Source organism: Mus caroli, unplaced genomic scaffold, assembly GCF_978045245.1.
Source record: "Mus caroli unplaced genomic scaffold, Mus_caroli_1 scaffold_2, whole genome shotgun sequence".
NCBI lineage: Eukaryota > Metazoa > Chordata > Mammalia > Rodentia > Muridae > Mus > Mus caroli.
The window spans coordinates 141920148-141934037 of record NW_028227257.1 but is presented as its reverse complement, the minus strand read 5'-3'; positions in this window follow the sequence as shown (position 1 = coordinate 141934037).

Here is a 13890-nt window from a genome sequence, read left to right as displayed (position 1 = left end):
AGAGCACAGGTCAGTGGCGGCAGTTCCAAAACACCATCAGCCGACACACCTGACTTTCGAAGTTTCCACTTCATAAATGTACTCTGAAACTGAAGTAAAGTTGTCTACAGAGTTAGATAGTAGTCTGTCCCACTCTTTCAGGTCCTCAAATGCAAAATCGTGCAGACAAAATCCACATAGGCAAAAGTTGACAGAGTTGGTTGAATCATCTGGCTCTCCTCCCCCCACCCCACCCCCTTTTTTTTGCCTGCACCTATGTTGTGCATCATATTGTGAGCCATGATATGGGTGCTGGGAATTGAACCACAGTCCTCTCCAAGAGCAGACAGTGCTCTTAACCACTGAGTCTCTCCATTCCCAACCTTGTCCTTTTGATAAAGCCTTAGAATGTGTTTCCAAAGCTATGCCCTGGTTAATGACACGTATGGCATGAGGTCATCATTTTTTCAAATTCATCTATTTTTTTCATTCATCCACTCACTGATTGGCCATCTTCTCCACATCTGGTACATTGGGAGTGTGGAGGGCAAAGTGATAGCTCTCATGTGTCCCTGTCACCAGGGAGACAAACACAGATAGTCATAAGAACCGCTACAAGCTGTAGGAGGGCCTGGCTGAGTGTGGAGGAGACGCTGACTGTCATGGGAGGGATGGGACAGAGCCTTTCCAGGCTGAGATGAAATGGAAGGGCATTCCTGGAAGAAGAGACAGCCATGTGGTCAGAAATAGTGCATGGGGCACAGAGGCCCAGCACCTGGGGGCTCACACACATTGTCTGGTTTTAGCTCTGCAGCAGGCACTTAGAAATGGGTAGTTACGGAGGGCAGAAAGGGGTGGCTCTGTTTCAGGCCATCCATGGCATGAGATATACTGGGAAGATGTCCGGTCATCTTACATAGATCTAGAGTGTGAGGCTGAAGCCCTAGGCTTGGCTCCTAGGCCCTGGCACAGTAACACTCGACTGCCCCATGATTTTAGTACAATCTTCGTGAGGCACCACCAAGTGAGTTCAATCTCCCATGAGGAAATAAAAGTAGGCCAGCTCAGGGGAGAGAAACTGTCCCTAAGGCACTGTACCTCACATCTGGCTTGTACCTCACATCTGGCTTGTACCCCACAGTGGTACCATTTGGCTCTTCTTTCATTCTGGATGGAAGAATACGAAGAGTACTCATAATGTAGGCTCTGCCTTAGTTTCTTTTTCCGTTGCTAAGGAAAGTACCTTAAAGTAAATAGGGTTTATTCAGGCTCCCTCTTCAGGGGTACATCTATCGTGGTGAGGCAGTCAAGGTCACATCACATCCACAATGAACACAATGAACATATGCTGTCCAACTCCTGGTTACACAGTTCGTCCGCATCCTTTCCAGGGAATGGCACCTCCTAGAGTGGGAAGGTCTTTCAACATGAAGGTAACCAAGATGACATTCCACCCTATCCCACCCCCTGGGGCATGCTCAGAGGCCCATCTCCCAGGAGAATCTAGAATCTGTCCACCTGACAATGTGAATTATGACAGGTACCACCACTGTGCGTGTTGTGCTAGCAATGAAATCGAGGTCCTTGTCTTATTAGATAAGTGCTCTACCACTGACCTATATCTACCCCCTGAGTCCTTATTTTATCGTATTTTAAAGTTCTTATTCCATTGAGACATAGTCTGCCTCAATATGTAGCCCAAACTGGCCTCAAGCTTGCAATTCTCCTTCCAAGGTCTCCCAAGTGCTGACACTTCAAATGTCCACCATCATACCTGGCCCTGTTCCCTCCAACTTAGAGATGAGAAAGCCAAGGCTCAGAAAGATGAATGAACTTCCCCAGGGTTGCACAGCAAACTCATCAGATCAGCCTACAGCACAGGGCTCCCAACCATTCTAAAAGTCAGTGTTAGTCCAAGTCTCTGATTTTGTCTCATATTTATATGAGGCAAGGTGTCACTTTATAGCGCAGGAGCCCAGGTTTGTATGGAACATATCATGTGCTCAGGATGACCTGACCTCTAATACAGGACAATCCTCCTGCCTCAGCTTCCTGATGGTGGGGGGTTATGAGTGTGAACTACCATGCCCATCTCATTCCAAGTTTTCCTTCAAGGCCATATTTGTTGATGCACATTTAATAGTAACAGAAGCCTCCAGAAACATGGCTATTACATAAAGGTTATTTCTGAATGTATGCGTTTTAGTTTTACAGTTAGGAAATCTGGGGGCTGGAGATATTGCTCATAGGTTAAGAGCATTGCTGCCCTGCCAGAGGACTCAGATTTGATTCTCAGCAACCCAGTGGCTGACAATCCTCTGTAACTCCAGCTCCAATGGATCTACGCCCTCTTCTGGCCTCCTCGGGTACTGCAAGCATGTGATCCACAGATATACAGGCAAAACATCCATACACACAAAAATATTTTTAAAAATTCTTTCTTTTCTTTTCTTCTTTTCTTCTTTCTTCTTCTTCTTCTTCTTCTTCTTCTTCTTCTTCTTCTTCTTCTTCTTCTTCTTCTTAAAATTCTTTCTTTTCTTTTCTTCTTTTCTTCTTTCTCTCTTCTTCTTCCTCCTTCTCCTTCTCCTTCTCCTTCTCCTTCTCCTTCTCCTTCTCCTTCTCCTTCTCCTCCTCCTCCTCCTCCTCCTCCTTTCTTCTTCTTCTTTTTCTTTTTCTTTTCAAGACAGTGTTTCTCTGTGTAGCCCTGGCTGTCCTGGAACTCACTCTGTGGACCAGGCTGGCCTTAAACTTAGAAATCCACCTGCCTCTGCCTCCCAAGTGCTAGGATTAAAGGCATGCACCACCACTGCCGGGCTAAATGTAACTTCTTTTTTTTTTTTTTTTTTTTTAGAGAAATCGCTTATGAAGATAAGTTTTTTTTTAAGATTTATTTATTTATTATATGTAAGTACACTGTAGCTGTCTTCAGACACTCCAGAAGAGGGCGCCAGATCTTGTTACGGATGGTTGTGAGCCACCATGTGGTTGCTGGGATTTGAACTCTGGACCTTCGGAAGAGCAGTCGGGTGCTCTTACCCACTGAGCCATCTCACCAGCCCCTTTTTTTTTTTTTTTTTTTTTTAGTTTTTCGAGACAGGGTTTCTCTGTATAGCCCTGGCTGTCCTGGAACTCACTTTGTAGACCAGGCTGGCCTCGAACTCAGAAATCCGCCTGCCTCTGCCTCCCAAGTGCTGGGATTAAAGGCGTGCGCCACCACGCCCAGCTTAAATGTAACTTCTTAAGGGAAATTTCTGTTGGGTGTGGTGGCCTCTACCTAAGATCCCAGCATTTGGGTTCTGAGACAGGAGGATAGCTACAAGCTTGGGACCCGATGTGATTATATGAGTTCTAGAATAGCCTGGACTTCCAAGTGGAACTGGCTCAAAGGGAGGGAGAGTGAAAACAGCCTCTCGCTGATGGAAAGTACAAGACTCATCTGCGATACACATTGAGAACTTGGAAATGGGTGGAGATAGGAAACTAACTCACTATGAAGCACTTGGTGGGCCCCGATGCCTGCCAGTTCCAGGACTGCTGGAGAGCCCCAAGCCTTGCCCCGACTGGTCCTTGGGGAGCCCTCCACCCACTTAGGGTTCCTAGCCAAAGCCACTTCCTCGGGCTCAATGGAGTCTGCATTTGCCTGGAAGCTGGCCTACTTCCCAGCTGTGGTTTTGGCCTTATTGTGATGGAGCCATCTCACAGTCTGAGGGGTGAGCCTGTTTCTTTGCTGCCTCCCCAGGGAAAACGGCCTGAGTTCAAATCCCACCCTCCCTCCAAGAGGCCTACCAGATCGGAGTATGATTAACAGGACTACAGACTCAACTTCTTTCCAGCTTGGTGGCCCTGAGCACCTCACTGCCCCCTGAGATTTTGTTTCCTCACCTCCCCAGTGAGGATTGAATGGTACCAATGTCAGAGGTGTGTGTGTGTGTGTGTGTGTGTGTGTATGGCTCAATATACATAAAGGGCTCAGAATAGATTGGCATGGATGTGGTGCCCAGTGAACATCTGCTGCCTCTATACCTCTGAGCAGAATCTCTTTCTGCCTCAATTTTTCCATCTGTAAAATGGGGATGGTACTGGTCCTTTCTCAGGATGCTGACTTTATACTTGAGAAGAGCCTGGCATGGGTGGATATTTGACAAAGCATTAACAATTATTAATCAAAAGCCCTCTGGGACCTCACACTCAGAAAAGGTGACAGAGAAGATGAACTTCACACAAGAAGCAAAGCCATGCCCTGGGATAATCTTACCAGTAGCTCCGTTTCTGGCAGAGCCTCTGTACAAGGCATGTGGTGGCCACAGGGAGTCCTGGGAGAGGAAGGAGGGTGTTGTTAGTGAGGCTGGGGACTTGGCAATGGAGGGCAGGTAGCCAATGGTGGGGTAGGGCTGGGTGGGGCCACTTGGAATCTGAACTAGTGGGTGGGACGGGGCAGAGTGGCCATCTGGCCATGAGCTCAGCAAGCCCCTCCCCTCTCAGCCCCAATTCTCACCCTTCTCATGGGGCCATGATGTATGGATGAGCCCAAGAACACACAACAGGATGGGCTGTTAGGACGACCTGGAAGCCTGGCCAGGCATGAGGAGAAGTGTTTAGACAGCTCAGACAGGGGGTGGAAGGAGCCCCAAGCCCAGCCTTTCTAGGGACCTTGGTTGTGCAGCAGCTCAGTGTCCCCAGTGGAATAAAAGGAAACAAGCTTCTTGGCTGAGGGGCAAGCCTGGTGCTGCAAGGTACCCACCCCACTCTGTGCCCTGCTGAGTCCTGCAGAAGAGACTCACAGGCCCTGCCTCCATCCAGTTGGCCTCTGGATGTTAGAATGCTGCTTTTTAGGCCCTCAACTCAGGCTCTGGGACTTTCCCCAAGAGACTGGCTCTCTTTCTAGTGCCAGACTTCAGCCTTCTTCCACATAGGCCCTGGGGACCTGGCACAGGGCTGACATTGATTTATAGCCACAGTAGTTGGCACTTCCTGGGTGAAGCTCTAAAATGCACAGCTGACTTTGGGTAGTGCCTACCTTGTTGACTTGGGCTCTGCAGTCCCTCCTTAGGACAGCCTCCTTGTGTCTCCCCAGCTCCACAGCCGATGGTGAATCTAGCCCCTGACAGCCCCAGCTCAGCCAGGTTTGCTCAGGAAAGAAGTACTGGTTTAGGGGTTTGTAGGTCTGGGTTTTGCCTCTCCTTGAGACCTTGGACTGCTTTCCCACATCAGAGATAGCCTTACCCTGCTTCCTGTGGGTCCTGGTTAGAGAACAAGCATGTGTTAACAACTCCCACCCCCGTGTGCCTGCCTGTTCAGGCATGCCTGTGTGTATATCCTATCCCTTCTGTTCAGTTTCCTGAGGCAATGTGTAACATAGCTCAGAACTGTCTCACATTCAGTAAGTGACTTTGAGGTCCTGACCTTCCTGCTTCTGCCTCGTTTCTCTTTGTAGTCGTGGGGATGGAACCCCACACATTGCCAGTATTCTCCTCCTGAACCCCACCCTGACCCCAGCCCCAGCCATTATACCTTGTTTGGAGACAAAAGTCTTACTATACAACTCTAGCAAGCCTGCAAAGCATCATACAAACCAAGGTGGCTTCAAACTTCTGTTGATCTTTTTCTTTTATTTGTTTTTTTAATTTATTATTTATTTTATGTATCTGAGTACACTGTAGCTGTCTTCAGACACATCAGAAGAGGGAATTGGTTGCTGGGAATTGAACTCAGGACCTCTGGAAGAACAGTCAGTGTGGTCTTAAGCACTGAGCCATTTCTTCAGCCCACTGTTGATTGGTTTCAGGGCTTGGATTATAAGTGCTGTGCCCATATGTTCCTATTCCCTATTCCATGAAGGACAGAAGCCAGGGGACCAGGAATTCAGACAGGATTGGTGCTGTTTTCAGGCAAAATGTCCCCTTTGGCTCAGTATTTTACTCTTCAGGCCTTCAGCTGCTCTGAAGAGGCCACACACCCACTCACAGGGAGTAATCTTTATATCAGGTGGAGATGTTGAATTAGGCACATGAAGAGAACAGGGACAAACTGCATTAGTGTTTGATTGGATAACCAGTCACCACAGCCTGGACTAGTTGATAATGAGACCAGCCAACAACACATCTACAGCTTCACACTAGTGAAACTGGTGCTTAGAGCAGTGATATTCATAGTGCATCTTTAATCCCGGCAGGGGCAGAGGCAGGTGGATTTCTATGGATGTGAGGTCACCCTGGCCTACATAGAGAGTTCCAGGACAGCCAGAGCTACACAGTGAGACCCTGTCTCAAACAAAGAAGCAAAGCAAAAAGAAAAGAAAAAGAGAAAAGGAATAAACAGGCCAGTGCAGAAATGTACATTTTTGTTGCTGACATCTTGAAAATGTTTTAAATTACATTTACCAGTCAGGCGTGGTGGTACATATCTTTAATCTTAACACTTGAGAGGGAGGCAGAGGCAGGTGGATCTCTGTGAGTTTGAGGTCAGCATGATCTACATAGTAAGTTCCAGGACACCCAGGGCTATCACATAAGAAACCCAGTCTCAAAAGACCAAATTGAGAGATAGGTAGATAGGTAGATAGATAAATAGAAAAATTAAACAAAATGTCATTAAAAGTTTGGTTTGGGGGGCTGGTGAGATGGCTCAGTGGGTAAGAGCACCCGACTGCTCTTCCGAAGGTCCAGAGTTCAAATCCCAGCAACCACATGGTGGCTCACAACCATCCGTAACGAGGTCTGGCGCCCTCTTCTGGAGTCTGGAGACAGCTACAGTGTACTTACATATAATAAATAAATAAATCTTTAAAAAAAAAAAAGTTTGGTTTGAGTGGCCATGGTAGCACATAGGAAGCTGAGGCAGGAGGATCAATTGTTCAAGGCAAATCTTGCCAATTGAGTGAGTTTGAGTTCAACCGGCACTATGTAAAAACCTGTCTGAAAAAGTAAAAACAATCCCAGCACATGGGAGGCAGAGGCAGGCAGATCTCTGAGTTCGAGGCCAGCCTGGTCTACAGAGTGAGTTCCAGGACAGCCAGGGCTACACAGAGAAACCCTGTCTCAAAAAACAAAACAAAACAAAAACAAAAACAAAAACAAAAGAAAAACAAGAGCTGGAGAGATGGCTCATCGATTAAGACCACTGACTGACTGCTCTTCCAGAGGTCCTGAGTGCAATTCCCCAGAACCACATGGTGGCTCACAACCATCTGTAATGGGATCCAATTTCTTCTTCTGGTGTGTCTGAAGACAGTAACAGTGTACTGACATACATGAAATAAATAAATAAATCTCTTTAAAAAGTAAAAACAAATAAATGAACTAAAAAAGAGCCCTCTCTGGGTGGGTTGCACCCCTGCCCATGAATGTCCACCAATGCCTGTCCCTCACTCATCAAAGACCTGGAACCAGGCAGTGCTCATTCTTGGTGTCTACTGGAGCTCAGTCGCCTCAGTGGGCGAGGCCTTGGCCTGAGAGCAGGGATTGCAGTCCCAGGGCTGCAGCCCACACTGGGAGAGCAGGAGTGGTGGTCAGACCCCTGAGCTTCTCAAGTTCCCTTTGGCATCTGTGTCATGTTGCTACCCAAACAGGAAAACCATCCTAAAAAGACATGCTAAAAATAATAGATAAATAAATAACACTAAGTTTCTAGGCCAGGGAAGTTGACACTCAAGAGAACCAAAGCAGGCAGGGCTTGGTGGCGTGAGCCTGCAGATCCAGCTCTTGGGAGGCTGAGTGGGAGGATCACAAGTTCAAGCCAAAATGTGACCTCCGTGAGATTCCATCTCACAAACAAAGAAACAGGGCTGGGGATGTAGCTGGCGCCACAGAGTGCAGGGTAAGCACACAGGAAGCCCCTTGTTAGCTCTTCAGCCTCACATAAACGTGTGGGGTGCAATCCTGGCACCCATGAGGTGGAGGCAGAGGGATTCAAAGCTCAAGGTCATTGAGGGAAGTATGGGTTACCAGAGACCTTGTCTTAGGACACACTTACCCTGTCCCCCCAACCCCCATGAAAGAAATGAGGGACACTGATGGAGGAAGGGAAGGAGGAAGAGAGAGACAGAGACAGACAGTGATGAGCTGAATGACAGAAAGCAATGAAATGAAACTGAGACAGAGTGGACAGCTCTGAGGGTGGGGTACTGTAGTGGTGCTGTCTCTCTGTAAAGTGTTTACATTAAGTTTATCTTAGGTGTATGAGTGTTTTGCCTGCATATATATATGTGCACTATGAGGTCTTCAGGAGAGGGTTCCAAATCCCCTGGAGCTGGAGTTCTGGATGGTTGTGAACCACCCATATCTCCTGCTTCCGCTCTCTCTTTTACAAGGCCAAGCCCAGCAATCTTAGGACAGTTTTTTAGGTTGATTTTGTTATTGTTTGTTTTTGAGACAAGTCTCACTAGGTCATCTTGGCTGACCTGGAAACTCACTCTGTAGACCAGGCTGACCTCAAACTCAGAGAGCCACTTACCTCTGCTTCCTGAGTGCTGGGATTAAAGGCGTGCGCCTCCACTATAAGACAACCTTTTTTTTTTTTTTTTTAAGATTTATTTATTGTATTTATATGAGTACACCATTGCTTTCTTCAGACACACCAGAAGAGGGCATCCGATCCCATTATAGAGGGTTGTGAGCCACCATGTGGTTGCTGGGAATTGAACTCATGGCCTCTGGAAAAGCGGTCGGTGCTCTCAGTTGCTGAGTTATCTCTCCAGCCCACCCCCCCTTCTCCCTCTTGCTCCAGGCCCTGCTTGCTCTGGGCCCCACTCGATCTGACCCAAAGGTTTGTTATTTGTTTCTCATTACGCATGGCTGTGAGCCACCGTGTGATTGGTGGGAATTGAACTCAAGACAACTTTTAAATGCACACACAGGCACCTCTACACCTCCCCCTTCCTGTCTGTTTGTTTGTTTTGTTTTAAGTTGTTGAGACAGAATTTCTCTATGTAGCCCAGGCTGGCCCAAACTCACAATCTCCTTCAACCTCTTTAGCATAAGGGTCACAGGTATGCACTATATGCTATATACTATATGCTATATGCTATATACTATATACTATATACTATATGCTGGCTCCTTGGGTTTTTGAAAAACAGTGGTATTTTTTCCTGGTGTCTTTGGGGCTACTGGATGAGAAAAGGGCTCACCCACACAACCCTGATGTATTAGAGCCCAGCTCACCCCCATGAGAGTACTTCAAGGGAGCTGGACTCCCGGCTGTTGCCCGGCTGTGGCCACACTCAGCTGGAGTTGATGAAACCATAGAACCGGTCAGACAGGTGAAGGACAGTGATAAGGAGTCAGATTAGAATGCATCTGTGAAGAACAAGTGGAAGCCAGCCCAAGCCCAAGTTTCCAGGTGGGCCCTTCAGGGTGCGCCTGTCCTATCCAAGTAACCACATGACTTAGGCTGGACCAATCACAACATCTCCAAGGAAGCTGCAGGACCCTGCCTCCCAGATGTGTATCTCTGCTTTCTGTCCTTCTCATCTGAGATCCCAGTCTTCAAGGCTCAGCTCAGTTGCACTCATTTGCCTCGGTTAAGCTGTGTGCACCCCCATCTCTTATGGTGGAGTGTGTCCTTTCCCACCTCACCCACTGGTCCGAGCTCCCACTGGTGTAGGGGATCACTAGAGCTGTCTTCTAGACCATCACTTCCTGATCAGTATTTATATATCTTATACTTTTGCAGCTGCTATACATCAGAAAATGAAGGCTTTGTATGACACAGTCGGACTCCTACAATACTTCCAAGGCCAGCAGGCTGGAAGGGAGCCAAGTGAACGACATTTAGCCAGCATAATACAAAGTCTAAAGTGAGTCTGAAGAATCTTTATGCAAGTAGCAGATGGGGAGGGAGCCCTGGCTGAACAGGTGCTCACGGCAAAGCGCGCACATTGCATTTTCAAGAGAATAACACTGCTGCAACCTCAACTGATTCTAGCATGAAGGCTACATCACAGAGACAGAGTTTCTGGAAAACTGAAAGGGCCTTTGAATGCAGGGCCTGTCAATCAACACTGTATCCTACACAGCCAGGGGGACGATGACAAATTAGTGCATTTTAGGGAGGATGGTCCAAGATACTGGGAAACCACAGCACCTGAAAGGGAGAGAAGCCACCCTGAATGCACCCTGAAGAAATTCTCTGAGGCTCATGTGGGGCTTGCTTCAAGGCCTGCTGGTGGGACAGGATATCAAGACATGAGAAATTAACACAGGAAAGGAGCCCTTGACCTGGAGTCTAGGGGAAGTCTCTTGTCAGCTGAGAGTTGAAGGGGAGTGGGAGGGAGGGAGGGAGGGAGGAGAAATAGGTCAGCAGTTAAGAGTGCTTGTGGCTCCCCAAGAGGACCAGAGTTCAGTTCCAAGCACCCACATATGGCAGCCCACAGCCACCTGTAACTCCAGCTCCAAAGAATTCAAGTCCTTTTTTGGCCTCTAAGAGCACCCAGCACACACATGAACACACCCTCCATACCCTCCCACACACATGTGCACATACCTTCCCACCCATGTATGTACATAATACACACACACACTTCAAAATAAAATCAGATTGTAAAGAGCTCCAACACAATTAACATTTTGACCAAGCAGACTTTAATCTGAGACGAAGCAAGAGGCTTGCTACAAACTGAAGGCCAGTCTGGGCTACATAACAAGACCCTGACTCAAGAGAAGAAATGTGAAGGTCACCTACATAGAGACAATATTCCTTTCATGTAGAGAGGATGCAAGTAAAAATGCTAAACCAGGCATAAGCCACGCTCGAGGCATATGTCATCTTGCCCATTTCTATTTGTGTGTGTGCAGTTTTCTAGGCCTCTCATAAGAAACCCCATGTACACTAAGACATGTCTTTTTTTTTTTTTTTAGTTTTTTTTTTTTTTTTAGTTTTTTGAGACAGGGTTTCTCTGTATAGTTCTGGCTGTCCTGGAACTCACTTTGTAGACCAGGCTGGCCTCGAACTCAGAAATCTGCCTGCCTCTGCCTCCCGAGTGATGGGACTAAAGGCGTGTGCCACCACGCCCGGCAAGACGTGTCTTAACCACCTTTTGACAAAGAGTTTTATCTTATCAGACTGAAATTCTACCAAAGGCACTCCCTGCCCCGAGCCATCCCATAACCTCACTTACTGAAAAGGAAAAAAATGAGGGCAAAGTTGCTTAGCTATCCTTACAGATCTAATTGAGAGTCCTCGAGATCATATTTATGGCTATGGCTTAAATATGACCATCCCTTGAGAGGCCTACATGCTCACATAGCTGTGCCTTCCTCTGAGATTCTATTAGCACTTGGACTTACATTGAAATTAAAGTCTCTCTTAATAAACTGCAGATCTGCTTCCTACTGACCTGTTCTAGAATTCTTGTCTGTTACCAAATCAAGAACTTGCCGGGGCCTAGCAAACACAGGAGTGGATGTTCACAGTCAGCTATTGGATGTATCACAGGGCTCCCAATGGAGAAGCTAGAGAAAGTACCCAAGGAGCTAAAGGGATCTGCAACCCTATTGTTGGAACAACATGATGTACTAACCAGAACCCCGGAGCTCTTGTCTCTAGCTGCATATGTATCGAAAGATGGCCTAGTCGGCCATCAATGGAAAGAGAGGCCCATTGGACTTGCAAACTTTATATACCCCAATATAGGGGAATGCCAGGGCCAAAAGAATGGGAATGGGTGGGTAGGGAAGTGGGGGGTGCTATGGGGGACTTTTGGGATAGCATTGGAAATGTAATTGAGGAAAATATGTAATAAAAATATTAAAAATCAAAAAAAAAAAAAAAGAACTATGGCTTCACTTGAGTGGATGTTTCTGAAGAGACTCTGAACTTCTGTGGGCCCGAAGCTTCTGACACTGAGACTGGTGGTCCTCAGGGCCTGTGGCTAAGGCTGCAGAGCTTGCCATGAGGTGCTTCTTCTCTCACAGGACACTGGGCCCATCCTGGTGTTCTTTTTTTTTTTTTTTTTTTTTTTTTTGGTTTTTCGAGACAGGGTTTCTCTGTATAGTCCTGGCTGTCCTGGAACTCACTTTGTAGACCAGGCTGGCTTCGAACTCAGAAATCCACCTGCCTCTGCCTCCCGAGTGCTGGGATTAAAGGCGTGCGCCACCACGCCCGGCTCATCCTGGTGTTCTTAACCCCCAGGTCTTTTCAGTGTCTCCAAATCTTGTGCAGGATTTTCGATACAAGGACTGGGGAGCAGCTCAGATAGTCAGTCAGGCCTGACTCCTCAGGAGCGAGGGAGAAGCTGATGCCCGCTGGTGTCACTAAGAGCTTGAGACCTGCCTTGGCCCTGGCCCTTCCCTGGCTTCTGGAGGCAAGCTCTCACTCTGGCTCTGAGCTTTCCTGCTGCCTTGCTCATTGGAAAGTGACCACAAGTTCCTGGGTCTAAAGACTAGAGGCTTCTCTTTTGCAGAGGAGAGTGACATGTCCTTACCTTCTATGACACTTAACGTGCTTGTGTGGTGAGTTACAGAGCAGGAGACACAGAGAGACATAAGACAAGCCACAGTACTGGCTGAAAGAAAGACATGGTGGGACAGACTCTTGAGAAGGTAGGTGGTATGAATACCTCCCATGACCTTTCTATGAGTTGCTAGGCATGATGGGAGTGGGGAAGGCACTCTGGGCCCCAGGAGCAGCCGGGTAGCTGGAAAATGTATTCTAGCTGCTGGTTCCTTTTTTTTTTTTTTTCCCAGAGCTGAGGACCGAACCCTGGGCGTACTTACGCTTGCCTACCACTGAGCTAAATCCCCAACCCACTGCTGGTTCCTTTTTGTTGCAGTTTGTCAAGTGGTTGTGACCAAGGAGACAAGAAGTTTGAGATATCCTGACAATGAAGATTGGACCAGCCCTAAGGAACCCAGCACCCCTAATCTACAGGATGTAGTCTAAAGAGGTCTATGCCTCCTTTCCCCTCAAACCTTTCTCTCCTACCTAGTGTTGTGGGGTTGTTTATTAGTCAGGGTTCTCTAGAGTCACAGACCTTATGGGTAGTCTCTACATAGCAAGGGGATTTGTTGATGACTTAGAGTCTGTAGTCCAACTCCCAACAATGGTCAGCAGCAGCTGTGGATCTAGCAGTTGCTCAGTCCTCCTTCCAATGTCCTTATGTAGGTCGCCAGCAGAAGGTATGGCCCAGATTAAAGGTGTGTGCCACCACACCTGGATCTGGGACTTGCTTTGTCCCAGATGACCTTGAACTCAAAGATCTCCCTGTCTTTTTTTTTCGAGACAGGGTTTCTCTGTATAGCCCTGGCTGTCCTGGAACTCACTTTGTAGACCAGGCTGGCCTCAAACTCAGAAATCTGCCTGCCTCTGCCTCCTGAGTGCTGGGATTAAAGGCGAGTGCCACCATGCCCGCCCAGCAGATCTCCCTGTCTTAATCTTCTGGGATTCATAGCCACTATGCCTCGAGATCTCCATGCCAATATCCAGGTCAGAAATTTGTACCTCCTAGTCTCCAGGTTAGAATCACAGGTGAGCCTTCCAATTCTGGATTGTAGTTCATTCCAGATATAGTCAACTTGACAGCCAGGGATAGCCACAACAGGTTGGAAGGGATTATGGTGGAATAAAGATCGGAAGGGTGGTAGATATGAAGAACACAATAAAATAGCTAAAAATAACATGCCAATGGCAAACCTCAGAGGACCTACTTTACATATGAAGAGACTTGGGTGCAGCTGGTCTGGACACCTTGCTATGAGTACCTGTTATCAGTATCTTGTTATGCCCACCTTGAAACCATGTCTATGTTCCAGGACGTCACTAGGACTAATTCTTTATATGTGCATTCTGCTCCTGTAACCCATTCTCTCTGCTTGCCAAATCTCCCACTTGGAAAGCCTCTACCACGAGCTATAAAAGCCTTGACTTCCTCAAGTCCAATGTTGACTTCTAGACCCCTGACTTAGGGGGAGGCAG